Below are 22,853 nucleotides of genomic sequence, written 5' to 3'. Positions count from 1 at the left end.
AAACTTTTTCCCCCTCACCCTAAACCCATGTCCTCTGGTTTTTTTCTCCCCTTGCCTCAGTGGAAAAAGCCTGCTTGCATTCACTCTATCTATACCCATCATAATTTTACATACCTCTGTCAAATCTCCCCTCATTCTTCTACGCTCCAGGGAATAAAGTCCTAACCTATTCAACCTTTCTCTGTAACTGAGTTTCTCAAGTCCTGGCAACATCCTTGTAAACCTTATCTGCACTCTTTCAACCTTATTTATATCCTTCCTGTAATTTGGTGACCAAAACTGAACACAATACTCCAGATTCGGCCTCACCAATGCCTTATACAACCTCATCATAACATTCCAGCTCTTATACTCAATACTTTGATTAATAAAGGCCAATGTACCAAAAGCTCTCTTTACGACCCTATCTACCTGTGACGACACTTTTAGGGAATTTTGTATCTGTAAAACCAGATCCCTCTGTTCCACTGCACTCCTCAGTGCCTTACCGTTAACCCTGTATGTTCTACCTACTGGATAGTCCTTCTGAAAACTCATTTCAAGATTCAAATTTATTTAGACAATAGACAATAGGTGCAGGAGTAGGCCATTCGACCCTTCGAGCCAGCACCGCCATTCAGTGTGATCATGGCTGATCATCCACAATCAGTATCTCGTTCCTGCCTTCTCCCCATATCTATTGACTCTGCTATCATTAAGAGCTCTATCTAACTCTTTCTTGAAAGTATCCGGAGAATTGGCCTCCACTGCCTTCTGAGGCAGAGCATTCCACAGATCCACAACTCTCTGGGTGAAAAAGTTTTTCCTCAATTCCATTCCAAGTGGCCTACCTCTTATTCTCAAATTGTGGCCCTTATTCTCAGGTTTATCATGTTTACAGCCAGCACATCTAAGGATGTTCTGGAGGGAGCTTGCAAGTGTCACCACGCATTCCAATACCTACATAGCATGCCCACCCCCATAGTGAACTCGGACTCTGACTTGTTGATATAGGGCTTTCAACTTCGCAGACTCAGGGTTCAGGCAAACCGGACTTCCACTCGACCCCTGAGTCTCGAGTTCAATCCCTATCACACCGCTGATGGGACCCTGAACAGTAGACCTCTGTTTCATTACTGTTCCCTCAAGAAAGGAAGTCTCCTGCCTGGCCCATCTATGACTTCAGTCCTACCAATTTGATTGTATGTTAAACGACCTCCTTGCTCAGACTTACTTTTCGGCTGATATATAGATGCTGCCAGAAAATAACTTATAACAATACCTTTGGTGTTGTTGTATTTTAGTGTAATTCTGGTAACTGCAGCTCAAACATTTACAGGCTCCTGACTCCACAATTGTTTTCTATACAAAAGGAAAACAGATCACTGGATAAGATAGTGTTCATAGAACATGGAAGGGATATAGTCTAAGGTTCCTAACCATTTTTATGCCATGGACCAAATAACATTAAGCAAGGGGTCTGTAGACTCCAGGTTGGGAACCCCTTGTCGAAGGAGACTGGAATGAGAAGGAATTTCTTTATTTGGAATGTTGTGAGATCTTAATTCCAAATTGCAGTCACTAGTTTGGGATTGTAGTATGCTGAAGGACATGGAATCTCAATGCCTTTGAGTGGCCACTGTGACAATGCTCTCAAATAGCCAATTTCATTTAATATTGGAGGAGATCTTTTGTTGGTGTATTACTTAGCAGTGTTAGCCCTCAGGTAAGGGAAGTGCCTGGTATAGTCAATATAATACAAGGAGGCCACCATCCAGGAAGCAGGTGGACATAGGAGGGAAATATTGTCAGGAAGTTGAGTGTGGAAAGTACTTGCAGAAAGACAACTTTGTAAAATGGCTCCACTTTCCATGCATGGGCAGAGACAAAATTCTGACACAATTTACAGGCCACATTTGACCCTCCTTCCAAGTGAAATTCAACTGATACTTTTATCTCTAATTTCTCAGAAGTTTATGCAGATTCAGCGTGTTATCTAAAACGTTGACAAACTTCTATAGATATTCAGCGGTGAGTTTAGTGACTGGTTGTATCACGGCCTGGTATGGAAACACCAATGCCCAAAAATCGGAAAAAGCTGATTAAAAAGTAGTGGATACACAGCCCAGTCCATCACGGGAAAAGCCCTCTGCACCATTGAGCATGTCTAGAAAGAGCGCTGTCATAGGAAAACAACACCCATTATCAAGGATCCCCACCCTCTAGGCCATGCCCTCTTTACCCTGCTGCATCAGAAGCCTTAGGTTGCACAGCAGCAGATTCAGGAGCAGTTATTACCCTTCAACCGTCAGGCCCCCGAAGCAACCTGGATAACTTCATTCACCTCAACACTGAACTGATTCCACAGTCTACAGGTTCACTTTCAACTCCTGTTGTCAATATTGTTGATTTACTTATTTGTTTGTTTTTGTGTTTGTGCAGTTTAATTGTCAGTCTTTGTTTTCTATTGTATTTCTTTGTTCTGTGAACACCTGCAAGAAAATGAATCTCAAGGTGATATATAGGTACTTTGATAATACATTTACTTTGAACTTTGACTTTGTACAATGTTTGAAACAATTGGGAAGAGTTTTTTCCAAATTGTTACTGCATTTCCTCTGATGAAGGAACTCGGCCCGAGACATCCACAGTTCATGGATACTGCCTAAACCCGCTGAATTCCTCCAGCATATTAATCAATTTGCCTAACATCTGCAGTCTCTTGTACCTGTATTTCTTCTGATTTTGGTTATTTTTTGCAGCTGAGCTGCTGAATTAAACCACCTGTGGGGCTCTGATCCACTTGTTTGTAAAATTGCTTGTTCACCCAACCACCCTCACAGTTCAGTAAGGAGTATCTGGCTTGGATTGAGGTCTCTGGTCGTTTATCCATGGAAATTCAAGATCCTGAGCTTCCTAATGTGCTGTGAAGCACTGTGTAGCCTGGGTCATCGTACAAATAAAATAAAAAGCCAAGTACGCAGATTGGCTGGGAGTGCGTGTGCTCTGACTGTTCCTTAAGGCCCCAGAGGTTAGGAATGTCTGTCCCCAGGTGAACCATCAATCACTGACAAGTGACATGGTGTCACATTCCTGAAGCGAGCAGTTGTATCGTGTGTTGTCACACTTATTTACTTGATTTTGGTAGGACTAACCATGCGGTGACTTCCAACAGAGCCAGCCTGTGTCGCATTAACAAGGAATTTCATGGTATCACTTATCAAATGACTGTTCCCTTTTGTTTTTGGTAGTAGCAGTTCCGACTGTGGCATGTTCTTCAGTTTATCACTGTGACTGGAGCCAAGCCAAGGGTTCCTTGTAGCAGACGGCATTCTTCCAAGCTAGAGTAGTCTCTTATGCTGTTCTCTACGTGGATCAGTCAGATTTATCTTTTCTGTCTCTCCCTCTCCCCTGTAGGTTTTTGGCCTGGGGCCATTGGCATCCTGTATGCACTTTGGGAATTATGAATGACAATTTCTGAACCATCCTGTATGCACTTCAGGAATTATGAATGACAGTTTCTGAATCACAACCCCTGAATAACCTCACTTGGAATTTTGTAAAACCTGTTTTGTTTTACTGTTTGAGGGTGCAAGTTAGGTCCTTTTTAAAAATGGGATCAAGGGGAATTAGAATCAGGCTGAGTATCACTGGCATATGTCGTGAAATTTGTTGTTTTGCAGCAGCGGTACAATGCAATACATAAAAATCTGTAACTTACAATAAGAACTACATATACATTTATGTAATGACATTACCTAAGTAATGCAAAAAGAGAGCCAAGAACATAGTTGGGTCATGTTGTTGGGTTAGTTCATTATCTTTTATGAAATCTGATGATGGAGGGGAAGAAGCTGTTCCTGAAAAGCAAGGGGAGGAGTATGCATTCACTCCGAGCACCTTTCCAGGGTCTGTCCTAGAGGAATACAGCTGGGAAGCAGGCCCTCTGCTAACCATATCATCAGTGACCTCATCTCTGAACAGATTTCACTCATGTTCTCAGCTTTTCTTTGCATTATTTGTCTTATTTTGCAAGCTGGTTGTTTGTCAGTCCTTGTTTATGTATAGTTTTTCCTAAATTCTATTGTATGCCCACAAGAAAACAAATCTCAGGGTACTATATGGTGGCATAAACACATTTTGATAATAAATTTACCTTGACTTTGACTCTATTTTGCAGTCCAGTTGAAGGATCTCAGCTGGAAATGTTGACATTCCATTTCCCACCATTGATGCTGCTTGACCAGCTGAGTTCCTCCAGCACCTTGTGTGCTGACTGAAAGTGTCAAGGCAGGTTGACAAAGTAGTTAATAACATGCATCCAATTTTGTGCTCCATCAATCAAGATATAGAATATACAATCAGGGATGCTCAGGGGAACCTCAGTAAAACATCGCTGCAGCCTCAAATGAATTACTGCATTTCATTCTGGTCACCCTTTTATAGGAAGGATGTGAGGGTATCAGAGAGGATTAGAAAATATTTACAAGATCTATTTATTTGATTTGACTTTAGTGTTGATAAACACTGGTTGTTTGAGGTACTGTCCGCAGGGCATGGGTTCTCAGATTTATTGATGAATGTGACAGTGTTACCTGCCCTTGATGTTTCTGACATTACTTGTACACATAGCCATCTTCAAATAGAGAATACAGTTCCTTCATGCTGCCCATCACGTTCACCCCTCCTCCCAACTCAGTACATAAAAGCATGCAGACATGGTCAAGAGGTGTGGTTGTTGTTCAGACCAAGCATCAGAACAGGGAAGAAATGTGACCTAAGTGACTCTGACTGTGGAGTGATTGTTGGTGCCAGACGGGGTGGTTTGAGTATCTCAGAAACTGTTCATTTCCTAGGATTTTCATCCACAAGAGTCTGTAAGGTTTACAGGAATGGTGTGAAAAGCAAAAATCACCCAGTGAGCGACAGTTCAGAGGGTGAAAACGCCTTGTTAATGAGATTGGTCAGAGGAGAATGACCAGACTGTCTCAAGCTGACAGGAACCTAAATAACAGCGTGTTACAACAGTGAGCATTCAGAAAAGCATCACTGAATGCACGACATGTCAAGTCTTGAAGAGGATGGGCTACATCAGCATGTACATAATGAAGTGGCTACTGAGCATATGTCACTAGAGCTTGTCGACCCTGATTTTAATGTGTTTTCCTTCCAGTGATCTCTAGAAAGTGCTGTTGAAGTACACTGGACCAGAGATCGTGTCAGTGTTGCCCTCTCGCAATCACAGCATTAAGGCCAAGAGAGGTTGAATGTAGTTGTCCCAGACAAATAGGTGCCTTAAATTTCTTTTTGTTCCAGACATAGCTCTCAAATTTCTAGAGGAGACAGAGAATCAGAATCTGACTCATCACTGAATTACCGTATGTTGTGTGTTTTGCAGCAGCAGTACAGTGTGTAAAAAAACAAATTAAATCCACTGTGATTCAATGTTGTAAAACAATAAAATGTGAAAACTTCCTGGGGGGGGGCTGAAACTTTTTATAGGCACTGTATATAAATATATTAAATATTTTAAATTAAGTGGTGAAAAAATAGAAGAAAAAGATAGTGAGTTGATGTTCATGGGTTCAATGACCATTTAGAAATTGGATGGGAGAGGGGAAGAAGCTGGTCCTGAATTGTTGAGTGTGTGCCTCATCTCTGATGATAGCAACGAGAACGAGGCCTCACCTGGGTGATTGGGGTCCTTAGAGATGGACTACACCTTTCCGAGGCACTGCTCCTTGAAGATGTCCTGGATTTCATGGAGGCTAGTGCCTCTAATGGAGCTGACTAAGTTTATAGCTCTCCGCAGCTAATTTCAATCATGTGCAGTAGCACTGCTCCATTCCAGACAGCGGAGCAGCCAGTTAGAATGCTCTCCGAGGTACATCTGTAGAAATTTGCAAGTGTCCTTGGTGATATACCAAATCTCCTGAAATTCCTAATGAAATATAGCTGCTCCAGTGGTTCTTTGTAATTGTATCAATAAATTGGGCCCAGGGTAGATCCTCAGAGATGTTGACACCCAGGAACTTGAAACTGCTCACCCTCTGCACGTCAGATCCCTTGATGAGGACTGGTGTTGTTCCTTCATCTTACCCTTCTTGAAGTCCACAATCAGCTTTTTCATCTTACTGAAGTGAGAGCAAGGTTGTTGCTGCGACACCGCTCAACCAGCTGATATATCTCACTTCTGCACACCTTCTTGTCTCCATCTGAAATTCTGTCGACAGTAGTTGTGCAGTCAGCAAATTTATAGATGGTATTTGAGCTATGCCTAACCACACAGTCATGGGTATACAGAGAGTAGAGCAGTGGGCCAAGCACACACCCCTGAGGTGCACCAGTGTTTATCGTCAGTGGGGTAGGGATGTTATTACCAATCTGCACAGATTATGGTCTTTCAGTTAGGAAGTCGAAGATCCAGTTGCAAAGGGAGGTACAGAGGCCAAGGTTGTGGAACTTTTTGACCAGAACTGTTGAGGGGGATAACAAATCAGCCACGATGGTAGAGTAGACTCAGTGGCTCGAACGGCCTAATTCTGCTCCTCTGTCTTATGGTCTTATCATTTTGAGGGAGTTCATGGTGATATGTTGCTGTTGTATAAGAGGTTGGTGTTTTGTGTATAGTTTTGATCACTCTGTTATAGGAAAATTGGGTGACGGGGTGGAGATACGTCTCTATCAAAAGAGGTTTAAGGTGTTCCTTCCCTCCACTAGCCTTCAGGACACCCTTGGGCAAGGTGTAGCACTTGCTTAGGCCCCAGTCTGGGTCACGTGAAGCCATGGGAGCTGGTGGTGGAAGGTCGTATGTGCAGCTGATTCATATACAAATCCTGGTTATGCGACCACTGACACCAGGCAGACAATCTCTGAAGAATATTGATCATGGCTGAGGTCACCTGTCTTGTAAAGGTGTGGCCAGAAGAAGGCAATGGCAAATGACTTCTGTAGAAAACTTTGCCCAGAACAATCATGGTCATGATTGCCCACATCATACAGCACAGCATATAACGAACGGACGTTATAGGAAAGACATCGTTAAGATGGAAATACTGCAGAGGAGATTTATGAGAATATTGTCAAGACATGCAACAACAACCTTTCATTCAACATCACTAAGACCAAGGAATTGATTGTGGACTTCAGGAAAGGAAAGTAAAGGGAACATGCACCAGTCTTCAAGTGTCCAGCAGTGCAAAGTTGTTCCTGGGTCCAACATATTGACTCAATTATGAAGGATGCATGTCAGAAGCTATATTTCATTAGGAGTTTAAAGAGACTTGGTATGTAACCAAAGACTAGCAAATTTCTGCGGATGTACTGTGGAGAGCATTCCAACTGGCTGTATCTTTATCTGTGATGAAGAAGCCACTGCACAGAGTTGGAAAAAGCTCCAAAAGATTGTAAGATGGGCACTATCCACTTCACTAAAGAAAACGTCTTCAAAAGGCAATGCCTCAAAAAGGCATCCATCATTAAGAACCCCCACCACCTAGGACATGCCCTCTTCACATTACTAAAGGCTCAGTGCCATCAGGGAGGAGGTACATGAGCCTGAAGACACATTTTAAGAACAGCATCTCTTCTGCTCTGCCGTTACATTTCTGAACAGTTCTTGAACAACTCTTCACATTTTGCTGTCTTTTTGCACTTCTCACATGCCAGTACTGCCACCCCTTCCCCCTTTAAACCCTCCCATTCTATTTGTCTAAAATGTGATGGCAAATGGGAAGAAACTGTTCCTAAATCATGTGTCTTCAGGCTTCTGTATCTTCTCCCTGATGGTGGTAATGAGAAGAGGGTATATGCTGGAAGCCAGGTGGGATGCTGCCTTTTTCATGCTCCAGCTATTGAAGATGTGCTCAACGATGGGGAGGCTAGTGCTCATGATGGACCTGGCCAAATTTACAACCTTCTGCTGATTTTCTGATCCTGTGTGTTGGTGTATCCATACCAGACAGTGTTGCAACCAGTTAGCATGCTTTCCATTGATTCATGTAATTTGCACAGTGGGTGTTAGCACAGTCTTGCAGGGTCAAAGGGCATGTTTCCATACTGTATATCTCATCCTCTCCCTCTCCCACCACCTCCCCCTCTCCCTCTCTTTTCCCCTCTCCCCAGAGAAGATGTACCAGGATGCTGTCTGGACTTAGAAGGTCGACTGAGCTGGGATTTTTCAGAGTGAAGGAGGATGAGACGTGACTTGATAGAGGTATACAAGATGATCTGAGACATGGATCGAGTGGATAGGCAGATGTTTCCCAAGGCTGAAATGGCTTAATACTAGGGAAGGTAATTTTAGGATGATTGGATGAAAGTATAGGGGGGATGTCAGAGGTAAGTTTTTTACTCAGAGATTAGTGTGCATGGCCCATCCCTGTCAGTGCTTCCTCAACTCATTTAGCTCTCAGTCTGTTTGACAGTATGGGCCTGCTGCAAGAGATTGAGATTTATGGTGGGTCTGTTGTGTTTTGTAACTCCAAAACATAAAGTTTATTGCAAGAAAAAGATGTGAGCCCAAGAGAAAGTGTCTTTGTTTCATTTTCACTTTAGCAAGACGTGCACGCGTGACCTGGTCACTTCATGACATATGCTATTCATGTACGTTTACATGTAACCCGTATTTAAACAGCAAAGAATGCTTAAACAATATATTTACAATATTACTCAAATATTACTGAAATATTAAATACACAACACTGCTGACCTCTCAGTGTGCACTTCCTGAACTGGCCCCGAAGGCAGATGTGAAAAGCTAGCCCTCTGAGCTGGCTTTGGGAAGGCAGACTGCACTCGGCAGCTTGAGAGGGAGGGGAGATGGGTTGGAGTGGGTGGGAGGAACGCTTGAAAAAGAGTCTGTATTGTGCCAGTGACTTTTGGAAATTTGCCCAAAAAAATCAATGTGAATTTTTGTGCCATGATGTGTATAAGCAGAAAACAGAGAGGGATTCTGTCCTCACTTAGCTTCTGTTTGATCTGCTGGGTGATGTATAAATTTTATGGCGTAAAATGCACAGCAATGAAGCACTTGGTGCTGGTGTGTTGTGGTGCAGTGCTCCAGAAGGGCCTGTTCTGCATCATATAGTAAATAAAATACTTTAAATCAGCCACCATCGCCCCTGTACTAAAGAACTCTACACCTTCAGAACTAAGCCACTACCGTCAAGTGACGCTGACGCCCATCATCATGAAGTCTGTTGAAAGGCTGGTAATAGCACACATTCCTGCCACGTTGGTCACTCACCGATGTGTTTCCCGACTGATCCACTCTACAACAAATGCCATGGTATCTGTTGTACACCTGGCCCTGACACATGTAGGAAACAAGGGCCCCTTTATCAGAAAGCTGTTCCTGGATTTCAGTTCTATTGTATTTCTTTGTTTTTCCAAAATGCCTGCAAGAAAATGAATGTTAATGGATAGTATATGGTGACGTAAATGTACCCTGATAATAAATTTACTTGGAGCTTTGATAGAGTTGTTGTTGAGAGGTTTTCAGTATTGGAGATTTTTGAGCAAGGGGACATGGTTGTAAGTAGTAGTCATTTCAAACTGAGGTCAATGGGAATTTCTCGTAGAGCATTGAGCATGGAAATTCCATGAATAGCTTCCTCCAGATGCTACACTCACCTAAATCTATGATAATCGAATAACCTTTCAACACACACATCTTTAGGAATGTGGGTGGAAACTGAAGTAATCACAGGGAGAAAATGCGAACTGCATACACAGCACCAGAGGTCAGGACTGAACCCCCTACCTGCTGCTGATCCTAGCTTTCCACAGTAATCGCTCTGTATGTGACTCCCTTTCCTATTGTCTTTCCCCAAAGACCTCCCTCCTGGTACTTATCCCTGCAAGCATTAGAAGTACCCCTGCATCTCCACCCTCAGCCCCAAGCAGCCATTTCAGATCAGGCAAAACTCACCTGCAAGTCTTTCAGGGTCATCTGCTATATCACAGTTCACTGTCTGTTGTTTTATTATTATTATTATTAAAGGAAACCTCCTTCTGGCCTCTCCTTCATCCCTTTCTCCCATGGTCCACTGTCCTCTGATATCAGATTCCTCCTGCTTCAGTCGATTTCCTCTTCCAGCCTAGTACTTTATCCTCCTCTCCCCACCCCTCACCTGATCTCAGCTATACCTTGTAGCTCGTACTCATTTCTCTCCCTCTACCTTATTCTGGCTTCTTCCCCTGTCCAGTCCTGATGAAGAGTCTCAGTTCAAAACATCAACTTTATTCCTCTCCGTCAATGCTGCCTGAACTGTTGAGCGCCTCCACCATCTACTCTGTGTAGCTCTACTGTACCATTTGGCCACCACAGTAAGAAGGGGGAGTAGAAGAGATTTTTTTCCACCCCCCGCCACACTGTAAATTCTGCTGCCACACAGCTCCCGAGATCTACGTCGATTCTTCTCCTGTTCTGATGAAGAGCTCTCAGCCCAAAACACTGACTGTTTATTCCTCTCTACAGATGCTGCCTGACTGCTGAGATCCTCCAGCATTTTGTGTGTGTTACTGCAGACCACTGGTTCACAAACTTTTTTCGGTTACCACCCCCTTGACTCCCAGGCCACAACTTCAGGACTCCCCTCCTGCCAAAGGATTTTGGCTCAAAACGTCAACTGTGCTTTTTTCAATGGATGCTGCCTGGCCTGCTGAGTTCCTCCTGCATTTTATGTGAGTTGTTCTTTTGGGGTTTCTTGCTTTTTCGCTGCCTGTAGGAGACTTGGGTAATAAATGTACTTTGAACTTTGAAGTTCCTTCTGATGTTGTGCCCCTTTGTCCTAGGCTTTCCCATTACTGGCAATGTACTGTCTAAGGCTGTGCCCTCAGGTTCTGGACTCCCTCGCTATAGGAAACATCCTCTCCACATCCATTCTGTCCAGACCTTTTAATAATCGATAGAACATAGAAATCTACAGCACATTACAGGCCCTTCAGCCTACAATGTTATGCCAACCATGTAACCTACTCTAGAGACTGCCTAGAATTTCCCGAGTGCATAGCCCTCTATTTTTCTAAGCTGTATCTACCTATCGAAGAGGCTCTTAAAAGACCCTATTGTATCCACTTCCACCATCGTCGCCAGCTGTGCATTCCACGCACCCACCACTCTCTGTGTGGAAAAACTTACCCCTGACACTCCCGCGGTACTGATTTCCAAGCACCTTAAAACTATGCCCCCTTGTGTTAGCCATTTCAGCCCTGGGAAAAAGTCTCTGACTATCCACACGATCAATGCCTCTCATTATCTTATACACCTCTATCAGGTCACCTCTCATCCTCCGTCACTCCAAGGAGAACATGTCAAGTAGACTCAACCTATTCTCATAAGGTACACCCTCCAATCCAGGCAACAGTCTTGTAAATCTCCTCTGCACTCTCCATAGTATTCACATATTTCCAGTAGTGAGGTGACCAGAACTGAGCACAGTACTCCAAGTAGGTTCTGACCAAGGTCTTGTATAGCTGTAACATTACCGCACAGCTCTTGAACTCAATCCCACGGTTGATGAATTCCAACATACCATACGCCTTCTTAACAACGCTCAACCTGCGCAGCAGCTTTGAGTGTCTTATCAACATGGACCCCAAGATCTCCCAGATCCTCCACACTGACAAAAGTCCTGCCATTTATATTATATTTTGTCTTCAAATTGGACCTACCAAAATGAACCACTTCACATTATCTGGGTTGAAGTCCATCCGCCACCTCTCAGCCCAGTTCTGCATTCTATCTATCGATGTCCCACTGTAACCTCTGACAATCCTCCAGACCATCCAACCTTTGTGTCATCAGCAAACCTACTAATAACCCACCTTTCTACTACTTCATCCAGGTCATTTATAAAAATCACAAAGAGAAGGGGACCCAGAACAGATCCCTGCAGAACACCATTGGTCACCAACCTCCATGCAGAATACGAACCATCTTACACCACCCTTAGCCTTCTGTGGGCAAGCTAATTCTGGATCCACAAAGCAAGGTATCCTTGGATCCAATTCCTCCTTACTTTCTGAAGGAAGCTTACATGAAGGAACCTTTATCAAATGCCTTACTGAAATCCATATACACTACATCCACTGCTCTACCTTCATCGATGTATTTTGTTACATCCTCAAAGAATTCAATCAGGTTTGTAAGGTACAACCTGCCTTTGAAAAAGCCATGCTAACTATCCCAAATCAGATTATGTCTCCAAATGCTCATAAATCCTGCCTCTCAGAATTTTCTCTAACAACTTGCCCACCACTGAAGTCAGACTCACTGGTCTATAATTTCCTGGGCTACCTATACTCCCTTTCCTGAATAGGGGAACAACATTTGCAACCCTCCAGTCCTCCGGTACTTCTCCCATCCCTATCGATGATGCAAAGATCATCACAGGAGGCTCAGCAATCTCCTCCCTCACTTCCCACAGTAGCCTGGGGCATATCTCATCCTCTATCTTAACGTCTATATACTCAAGTGTTTCAGTCCGCTGAAAGTCACCCACACAACTGCCAAAGTCTTTTTCCCTGGTGAATACTGAAGCAAAGTATTCAGTAATTACTTCCGCAACCTCCTGCGACTCCATGCACACGTTTGCACTATCACACCTGATTGGTCCTATTCATCTTCGGGGTGGAGCTTAAGAGACAGAGGCGCCTAACAGCGACTCCTTTGCTTGCGTCTTCGGAAACAGCTCTATTTCTATCCTTAATATCTCTATTTTTCCCTTTCAGGGTTCTTTTGAAGACCCTGACCTGGATTTCCACACTGACTTCGGTTCTTTGCGGGAATGGGACCCGCTCTCGGGGTCTCATGACTGGCCGTTATTTGATATACCAAGGATGTGGCCTAGAAGGTTAGCTCGTCTTCGGAGTTTTGGAATTTTGTGGTTCTGGAGGCGGGCGGACTCGAGGTCAGTGCCTCTGCAGGAAATCGGTGTCTCGTGGGAGATGGAAGATCTTTGACTGTCTGCCTAGAGACCCGAGATCTTTGGGCACAGAGCTCAGAAAAAGCGACGCAACAGACTTTTAACATTGTAAGTCAGCGAGTTGTTTGTTATGTCTCTCCTCTTGCTGTGAAATGGAGTCACCTCTTTTTTCTTATTAGGGAGAGAGAGAGCCTGTGGTATGTAGAACTACCGGATGAACGATTAGTCTTTGGGGTACTGCAGGTCTGTGTCTTTATTGATGCTTTGCTGCACGCTTCCAATTTCCTGCGTAATAGCATCATATTTCCCCCTACCCCCAATTAGATGTTTTCCCAAACTGTCTTCTCCTATCCCTCTCCAGTGCTATGATAAAGGAAATAGGTTTCAGTCAGATCCATCACTGCCCGTTCTTCTATAAACTCCAGCAATTACAGGCCCTGGCTTTCAAACACTCCTCATAACGTTAATCCTTTCACTCCCAGAATCATTTCCGTGAATCTTAGATACGGGGTCCAAACTGCTCACAATATCCCAAATGTGGCCTGACCAATGATTTATAAAGCCTCAGCATTACATCCTTCCTTTTAAATTTGCAAGATGTTTGTGAACCCTTTGCAATTACATGTTTTTTTGCATTAATTGCTCGGAAATAGTGGTCTGATCTTCATCTAAGTCACAATAATAGATAAACACAATCTCCCTAAACTAACAACATGCAAACAATTGTACTTTTCACAATTTAATCATTCACAGTCCAGGCTGGAAAAAGTAAAAGTGAATCCTTGTAATTAATAACTGGTAGAACCTCCTTTAACAACAATAACCTCCACCAAACATTTCCTGTAGCTGCTGATCAAACTTACACAATGGCAAGTGTTGTAGCGTGGATGAAATCACCAGAGGGACAGAGTTACTGGTAGGTGCAAAGCAGCTTCTTTATTCGACACAACAAGGTACAGCAGGCATCATACGGATGGAGATGCTTTCTGTAGAAAGGTCTGCTAGCCCAATGTGGGCTGGATATTTATGTGCTAAGCACAAAGGCAATCACTACTTAAAAAGTTATAGACAATGCATAGTTAATGCTTCCTTTTGAAGCTACATACAAACATCACACCTTCTGACTTCATCCTTTCCTTCGGACGCCAACATGTCTGGGTTGGTATCCACAGCCTTTAGAAATGCAAGTTAAATCCACAATACATTTATTTGGCAACTTACATGCTAACATACAAGACAATTCATATCTATGAAGTATAGATGATGCTGTCTTCGAAACTACCTGTAAACTTCATCCCAGAGGCGTCAGCAGCATCTGGTATTCATAGCTTTTAGGAAATGCATTGTTGTGGACTCAATCCAAAGTGCTTTGTCAAACAGAAGTCTGGTGGCCAAAGTCATTTAAGTGTAAATGAATCATCTACCAAAAGAAAACTCACTCTAACAGCAAGGAGGAACTTTAGACCATTTCTCATTACAAAACTGTTTCAATTCATCAATATTTCTGGAATGCATTGCACTCATGCCACAGCTCTGATATCTGACTTGGCCATCCCAAAACACAAATTTTCTTCTTTTTTAAACTATCATGATGTTGGTTTACTCTTGTGTTTTGGATCATTGTTTTGTTGCATCATCCAACTTCTATTAAGCTTCAGGTGACAGACTACTATACAGACTTTCTTCTGTAAAATGTCTTGATACAATTTTGAATTCACCGTTCCTTCAATGATTGCAAGCTGCCCAGGCCCTGTACCAATCTATCCTGGACTTCCACCATTCTTCACAGATTGGATGAAGTTTTGGTGTTGGTGTGCAGTGCCCTTTTCCCTCCAAACTTAGTGGTGGGTACTTCTGCCAAAAAATTCAACTTTTGTCTCACCTGTCCACAGAACATTGTCCCAAAAGTGTTGTAGAACATCCTGGTGGTCTTTTGCAAATATGAGGTGTGTAGTAATGATGTTTTTTGGAGTGCAGTGGTTTTCTCTGTGGTGGATACATGAACAGTGACTTTAGCAAGTTCTAGAAATTTCTGCAGGTCTTTTGCTGTGATCCTTGGGTTCTTTTTCACCTTCAGCATTGCACGTTGCGCAGTCTTTGCAGAATGCCCACTCCTAGGGAAAGTGGCAACAGTAATAAATTTCCTCCATTTGCAGACAATTTCTCCTACTGTGGACTGATGATCACTCAGGTCGTTAGAAATGCTTTTGTAGCCTTTTCCAACTTCATGCATCTTTAGAATTCTTCTTCAGAGGTCCTCGGAAAGTTGTTTTGTTCGAGATATGGTGCACATAAACAGATCTTTCTTGAGAAGAGCCGGCTCAGTAGCCTGACCTGGTGTGTCTTTTTTATACACCAGGACACCTCTACAAGCCACTCCTCCAATCTCATGACGAACGGTCTCAGCCTGAAACGTCGACTGCATCCTAGAGATGCTGCCTGGCCTGCTGCGTTCACCAGCAACTTTGATACGTGTTGCTGTTGTTCCAATCTCATGTCATTGATTGGAGTAGCTTTTGTAGAAGGCATTACGCCAGAGGTTCACATACTTTTTTGAATCCAGACTGTGATTACTTAAATGGTATACTCAGTATTGACAAGAAGAAGTACAATTATTTGTGTTATTAGATTGTGCTTGTCTATATTGTGATTACACCACATTTTATGGGTAAATAATGCAGAAAACCAGGTAACTGCAAATGGTTCGCAAACTTTCTTGCAACTGAATATTATAGTCCTCTCAAAATGAATGCATTTATCTTCCTCACCACTGATAAAGATGGAATACAGAAGTAAGCTATCCAATAATGTTAAAGAGAATACCAAAAGTTTCTTCAGATACATAAAATGTAAAAGAGAGACAAGAGGATATTGGGCTGGTGAAAAATAATACTGGAGAGGTAGTAATGGGGAACAAGGAAATGGCGAGCGAAGTAAATAAGTATTTTGCATCAGTCTTCACTAAGAAAGGCAATAACAGTATGGTGGAAGCTCCAGTTGTCAGGGGTCATGAAGTGTGTGAAGTTATAACTAGAGAGAAGGTTCTTGGGAATCTGAAAGGTTTGAAGGTAGATGGTGTACACTCCAGGGTTTTGAAAGAGGTGGCTGAAGAGGAGGCATTAGTAATGATCTTTAACAAATGACTAGATTCTGGAGTGGTGCAAATGTCACTCCACTCCTCAGGAAAGGAGACAGGTAGAAGAAAGGAAACTATAGGCCAGTTTTGACCTCAGTGTTTGTGAAGAAGTTGGAGTCAATAATTAAGGATGAGGTTTCAGGGTATTTGGAGGCACATGATAAAATAAGCTGTAATAAGTATGGTTTCCACAAGGGAGAATCTTGCCCGGCAGATCTGTTGGAATTCTTTGAAGAAATAAAAAAATAAGGATAGACAAAGACAAAGGAGCATTGATAGGATTTTCATAAGATCTTTGACAAGGTGTCATATTAGAGGCTGCTTAACAAGCTACAGGCCCATGGTTTTACAGGAAAGATTCTAGCATGGATAAAGCAATGGCTGATTGGCAAGAGGCAAAGAGTGGGAATAAAGGGAGTCTTTTCTGGTTGGCTGCTGGTAACTAGTGGTGTTCCACAGGGGTCTGTGTTGGGACCGATTCTTTTTTTACATTATATGGCAATGATTTGGATGATGGCATTGATAGCTTTGTTGCAAAGTTTGCATACAATATGAAGATAGGTGGAGGGGCAAGTATTTTGAGGAAGTAGAGAGGCTACTGAAGAACTGAGACAGAGTAGGAGAATGGGCAAAAAATGGCAGATGGAATCTTGTGTAGGGAAGTGTATGGTTAGGCACTTTGGTAGAAGAAATGAAAGGGTTGGCTATTTTCTAAATGGAGAAAAAATACAAAAAACTGAGATGCAAAAGGGACTTCGGAGTCCCTGTGCAGGATTCCCTAAAGATTAATTTGCAGGTTGAGTCTGTGGTGAGGAAGGCAAATGTGATGTTAGCATTCATTTCAAGAGGACTAGAATATAAAAGCAAGGATGTAATGTTGAGACATTATAAAGCACTGTTGAGGCCTCACTTGGAATACAGGTTTCCCCCACCATCCGAAGGTAGAGCGTTCCTATGAAACGGTGCGTAAGCTGGAATGTCGTGAAGTGAAGAAGCAATTACCATTAATTTATATGGGAAAAAATTTGTGAGCGTTCGCAAACTCAGAAATAACCTACCAAATCATGCCAAATAACACATAAAACCTAAAATAACAGTAACATATAGTAAAACCTGGAATGATATGATGAATACACAGCCTATATAAAGTAGAAATACTTTTCCACAATCATTGCCGCACTGTTCTCCATAGCGAAAACCTCACGCAAGCGCTGTCGGCAGAAACACGGCGCAAGTGCTCTTGGCAAAACACTCTCTCCAGTAACCTTTAAGCTATGAAGCTGCCAAATCATACCAAATAACACGTAAAAATACACAGCCTATATAAAGTAGAAATAATGTATGTACAGTGTAGTATCACTTACCGGAATTGGGACAGTGCCGAGCACACTGGTGATGGTGTGTTAGGCTGAGTCGTCGGAGTTTGGGATGGTGCAGTGGTACAGTGGTAGCCGGGACTCACCCATCGGCAATCGCCTCTGATCTGGGCCGACATTTATGTACTGGGTCGCACCTAATTAATTAGCTTGTTTATTTTCAGCTTTTTTTTCTTAAAGATGTGCTGGGTGCGTCCCGGCTACCGCTGCATTCTTCGCGGATCGGTATCTGTCCGCGGCCCAGGGGTTGGGGTGGTGGGACACGGGGGTGTCGTCTGTTTCCATCAGGGCAGGCAGGTCATCTTCTCCTATGTCTGCCCACCTCGATGTCGAAGATCGAGGTTCGTTGTCTGCTGTGGCTGATGTGGAAGGCTTGCTTGACTGCTTAGCCTCGCGCATTTTTAGATCATACAGTTCTTAGTAAGGACTCTAACCATCCCGCAAATATGCCCTAAACCGATGTACCCTTTCAAAATTAAAATCGTACTTTATCATTGCAGCGAAAATCTCGCGCAGTTGCTTCTACTGTATTCGGTTTCGATTGTTATCCTTTCCTCTTTCAATTGCATCAGCTCTTCATCTATCAGTTCTTGGTCATGGGATGCCAAAACCTCTTCAACATCATCTTCATCAACTTCCACAAGCCAAACTCACTTTCTCCTTACTTCGTTCACCATGATTGAAACGCTTAATTACGTCTAGTTTTACGCTAAGTGTAACACCCTTACGGGCTCTTTCAGGCTTTTCCGATACCTTAGAACTCATCTTGCAAACGGCTGCTTACAGGCACGTGTTTAAGCAATGCTGGCGAGAATGCAGTTCCGAATCTGTGGGAGAACAGCTGCTCAGGGCGCGCGCTGCCTTTTTTCGTAACAGTGAAAACACCTTCTGTTAGCGAAAACAGGTAACTAATGTAGGTCTTTCATAACAGTGAGGTTTCGTAAAGCGAACGTTCGAAAAGCGGGGGACACCTGTACTGTGAACACTTTTGGGCCCCTTAGAAAGGATGTGCTGAAACTGGAGAGGGTTCAAAGGAGGTTCACGAGAATGATCCCAGGATTGAATGGCTTGTCATATGAAGAGCGTCTGAATGCTCTGGGCCTGTATTCACTAGAATTCAGAAGAATGAGGGGTGACCTCATTGAAACCTATGGAATGGTGAAAGGCCTTGATAGAGTGGATGTGGAGAGGATGTTTCCTGTGTATTGTACTCTTGTATCTTATGGTCTCTTTCACAACCCCATCTCTCTACCCAGAGAGAGAGAACATGAAAATCAGCCCTTTGAAACCCTGTGTCCTTACTGCCCATCGACAGTAATTCAGTGTTAATCCGATATTATTTATTGCCCTTGCATTCTCATTGACTCTCCAGAGATTCCATTGCTCACCTCCACACCAGGGGCAACGTAGAGTGCATAGAGGAAACCAAAGCTTCTGTGGGTCAACCAGGTGGTTACAGGCAAAACTGCAAAGTCCACACGAGCTGTTCCTCAGTTTGAGCCTTCTAAAAAGACGGATCTATGTTTATTTAGCAGTTTCTGCCAAGCTTGGGTCATCTCCAAGTTATTTGCACTCTGTAGGTGATATGAGATTTATTCAGCAAGGAGGGTCAGCAGTCTCCTCTAAAAGCATCTTTGGACTGTGGGAGGAAACCCACCAGTCATGGGTAGAACATACATACTCCTTAAAGCCAGTGCTGTAATTGCACTCCAAACTCCAATGCCCCGAGCTGTAATTGCACTCCAAACCCCAATGCCCCGAGCTGTAATTGCGTCGCGCTAACTGCTAGACTATTGTGGCGCCCCATCTGATACGGTGAATGGAAAGAAGCTGTTCCTAAAATATTGGGTGTATGTCTTCATGCTCCTGTATCTCCTCTCTGATGGTAGTAATGAGCAGAGGGCAAAGGACATCTCCTGTATGGTGAAGGTCCTTAGTGATGCATGCTGCCTTTTTAAGACATCACATTTTGAAAATGTCCACAATGCTGGGGAGGCCAGAGCTCGTGATGGAGCTGGCTGAGTTTACAACCCTCTGCAGCTTTTTTCCGATCCTGTGCAGTGGACCCTCCATACCCAATGGCAATGCAACCAGTTAGAATGCTCTCCATTGTACATCTGCAGAAATTTGCTAGTCTTTGGTAACATACAAATCCCCTCAAAGTCGGACTCAGTGTTTCAAAATGGCCTATTTTCGTGTTTTTTCTCTCTCTCTCTCTCTCTCGCTTTCGCTCGCTCGCTTTCTCTCTGGGATCCAGTTGTGAAAGGGCTGCTGGGTTGGAGTATAGCTGGTGGCTTGCCTTCTTTGTAAATGCATCAGAGATGAGGGCCTGGATTTTTGGACTGAAGTAAAAAATTGCCACACATCGCCATGCTTTTATTGAGGGAAAAGTGCTGGAAGGGAAGGGAGAGGTGGGCACCCTGGAGGCTGCGGCTGTACACTGACCAGGGTGGGGAACAGAGAATCTCCACACTGTGAGTACAGAGCCAGGGCATCTCTGGCTGTTTAAAAGGGAGTGTGTGTGTGTTCCACGTCATTCCTCCAGTGGGACGTGCAGCAGCTCTACATCCCTGGGCAATCTGTGATGTGTGAATGAAGTTAAAATCTTCATCCTCTTGTTTTTGGGCAGAGCTGTTTGATGCTTGTATTGGGACAGAGTGGCAAGTCTCCCTTCAGACCCTGAAGTGCTTCCTGTGACTCAGACTAAGAGAAAACCCAGTGAGTTCCTCTTTTCTTCATTCAAGTCATGAAAGTCACAAGGTAAGATGTGGTTCCTTTAAATTAAGATTTCTTTTATTGGAGAGGAAGGAGGGGTAGAAGCAGAGATGCTGATAGCAGATAAGAGGTGTCTCAGCGAGCATTTGAATTGCCTGTTAGCTAAATGCTCAAAGATGGGATTAATGCCTGATGAAGTTGTTTTGACGCAAAGCGTCAATTGATAATCGCTCTCCATAGATGCTGCCTGACCTCCTGAGTTCCTCCAGATTTTGTGTGTGCTACTCTGGGATTAATGCAGAGGAGTGGGGAAGGGTTACTCATTAGCATTCTCATGGTGAGCTGAAAAGCCTGTTTCCATGTTGTATGACTCTACAAAGTTAAATATTTATTTTTGCGAATCAGAATCAGCATCAGGTTTAATATCACTGGCATTTGTCGTAAAATTTGATGTCTGCGGCAGCAGTGCAATGCAGTGCATAGAGGAAAACAGAAAACCTACAGCACAACACAGGCCCTTTGGCCCAAAATGCTGTGCCGAACATGTGCTTACTTTAGAAATTACCAAGGGTTACCTGTAGCCCTCTATTTTTCCGAGCTCCATGTACCTGTCCAGGAGTCTCTTAAAAGACCCTATCGTATCTGCCTCCACCACCATCGCCAGCAGCCCATTCCACACACTCACCACTCTTTGAGTAAAAGAAACTTACCCCTGACATCTCCTCTGTACCTACTCCCAAGCACCTTAAACCTGTGTCCTCTTGTGTTAGCCATTTCAGCCCTGGGAAAAAGCTTCTAACTATCCCCCCGATCAATGCCTCTCATCATCTTATACACCTCTATCAGGTCACCTCTCATCCTCCACCACTCCAAGGAGAAAAGGCCGAGTTCACTCAACCTATTCTCATGAGGCATGCTCCCCAATCCAGACAACATCCTCGTAAATTTCCTCTGTACCCTTTCTATAGTTTTCACATCCGTCCTGTAGTGAGACGACCAGAATTGAGCACAGTACTCCAAGTGGGGTCTGACTAGGGTCCTATATAGCTGCAACATTACCTCTCGGCTCTTAAACTCAATCCCACAGTTGATGAAGGCCAATACGCCTTCTTAACCACACAGTCAACCTGCGCAGCAGCTTTGAGAGTCCTATGGACTCAGACCCCAAGATCCCTCTGATCCTCCACACTGCCAAGAATCTTACCATTAAAACTATATTCTGCCATCATATTTGATCTACCAAAATGAACCACTTCACACTAATTCCACATCCCATTCCCATTCTGACATGTCTATCCACGGCCTCCTCTACTGTAAAGATGAAGCCACACTCAGGTTGGAGGAACAACAGCTTATATTCCGTATGGGTAGCTTCCAACCTGATGGCATGAACATTGACTTCTCTAACTTCCGCTAGGCCCCACCTCCCCCTCGTACCCCATCTGTTACTCTTTTTTATGCACACATTCTTTCTCTCACTCTCCTTTTTCTCCCTCTGTCCCTCTTAATATACCTCTTGCCCATCCTCTGGGTCACCCCCCCCCCGTCTTTCTCCCCGGACCTCCTGTCCCATGATCCTCTCGTATCCCCTTCTGCCTATCACCTGTCCAGCTCTTGGCTCCATCCCTCCCCCTCCTGTCTTCTCCTATCATTTTGCATCTCCCCCTCCCCCTCCAGCTTTCAAATCCCTTACTCACTCTTCCTTCAGTTAGTCCTGACGAAGGGTCTCGGCCTGAAACGTCGACTGCGCCTCTTCCTATAGATGCTGCCTGGCCTGCTGCGTTCACCAGCAACTTTGATGTGTGTTGCTTGAATTTCCAGCATCTGCAGAATTCCTGTTGTTTGCATTTCACTTCACACTTATCTGGGTTGACTCCATCTGCCACTTCTCAGCCCAGTTTTGCAGACTATCGATGTCCCACTGTAACCTCTGACAGCCTTCACACTATCCACAACACTCCCAATCTTTGTGTCATCAGCAGATTTACTAACCCATCCCTCCCCTTCCTCATCCAGGTCATTTATAAAAATCACGAAGAGTAGGGTTCCCAGAACAGATCCCTGAGGCACACCACTGGTGACTGATCTCCATGCAGAATATGACCCGTCTGTGACCACTCTTTGCCTTCTGTGGGTAAGCCAATTCTGGATCCACAAAGCAATGTCCCCTTGAATCCCATGCCTCATTACTTTCTCAATAAGCCTTGCATGCTGTACCTTAGTCAAATGCCTTGCTGAAATCCATATACACTACATTTACTGCTCTTCCTTCATCAATGTGTTTAGTCGCATCCTCAAAAAAATACAGTCAGTCTCGTAAGGCACAACCTGCCTTTAATAAAACCATACTGACCATTCCTAATCATATTACGCCTCTCCAAATTTTCATAAATCCTGCCCCTCAGGATTTTTTTCCATCAACCTACCAACCACAGAAGTAAGACTCACTGGTCTATAATTTCCTTGGCTATCTCTACTCCCTTTCTTGAATAAGGGACAACATCCACAACCCTCCAATCCTCCGGAACCTGTCCCTTTCCCATTGATGATGCTAAGTTCATCGCCTGAGGCTCAACAATCTCATCCCTCGCCTCCCACAGTAGCCTGGGGTACATCTCATCTGGTCCCAGTGACTTATCCAGTTTGATGCTTTCCAAAAGCTCCAGCACATCCTCATGAGTGCCTCATGAGTCACACCAACAGGTTCAAGAATAATTT

General features: G+C 43.7%; 1 long non-coding RNA gene across 7 annotated transcripts in view; it reads left to right on the top strand.

Moving 5' to 3' along the window:
• Window positions 1–22,853, top strand: part of LOC134351812 (uncharacterized) — a 144,018-nt gene that overhangs the window by 119,304 nt on the left and 1,861 nt on the right. For 4 of the 7 annotated variants that reach the window (XR_010019258.1, XR_010019260.1, XR_010019259.1 and 1 more), the window contains 3 exons: window positions 10,460–10,665; window positions 12,715–13,016; window positions 20,050–20,180. This is a non-coding gene — a long non-coding RNA (uncharacterized LOC134351812). Of the gene's footprint in view, window positions 1–8,103; window positions 8,195–10,459; window positions 10,666–12,714; window positions 13,017–20,049; window positions 20,181–22,853 lie in introns of all 7 variants that reach the window. The other 3 variants (XR_010019262.1, XR_010019264.1, XR_010019261.1) reach the window with 2 other exon arrangements.

The sequence above is a fragment of the Mobula hypostoma genome, chromosome 9 (genome assembly GCF_963921235.1).
Source record: "Mobula hypostoma chromosome 9, sMobHyp1.1, whole genome shotgun sequence".
Classification (NCBI taxonomy): Eukaryota; Metazoa; Chordata; class Chondrichthyes; order Myliobatiformes; family Myliobatidae; genus Mobula; species Mobula hypostoma.
The sequence above is the reverse complement of the archived record's forward strand: the minus strand, read 5'-3'. Positions and strand labels throughout refer to the sequence as shown.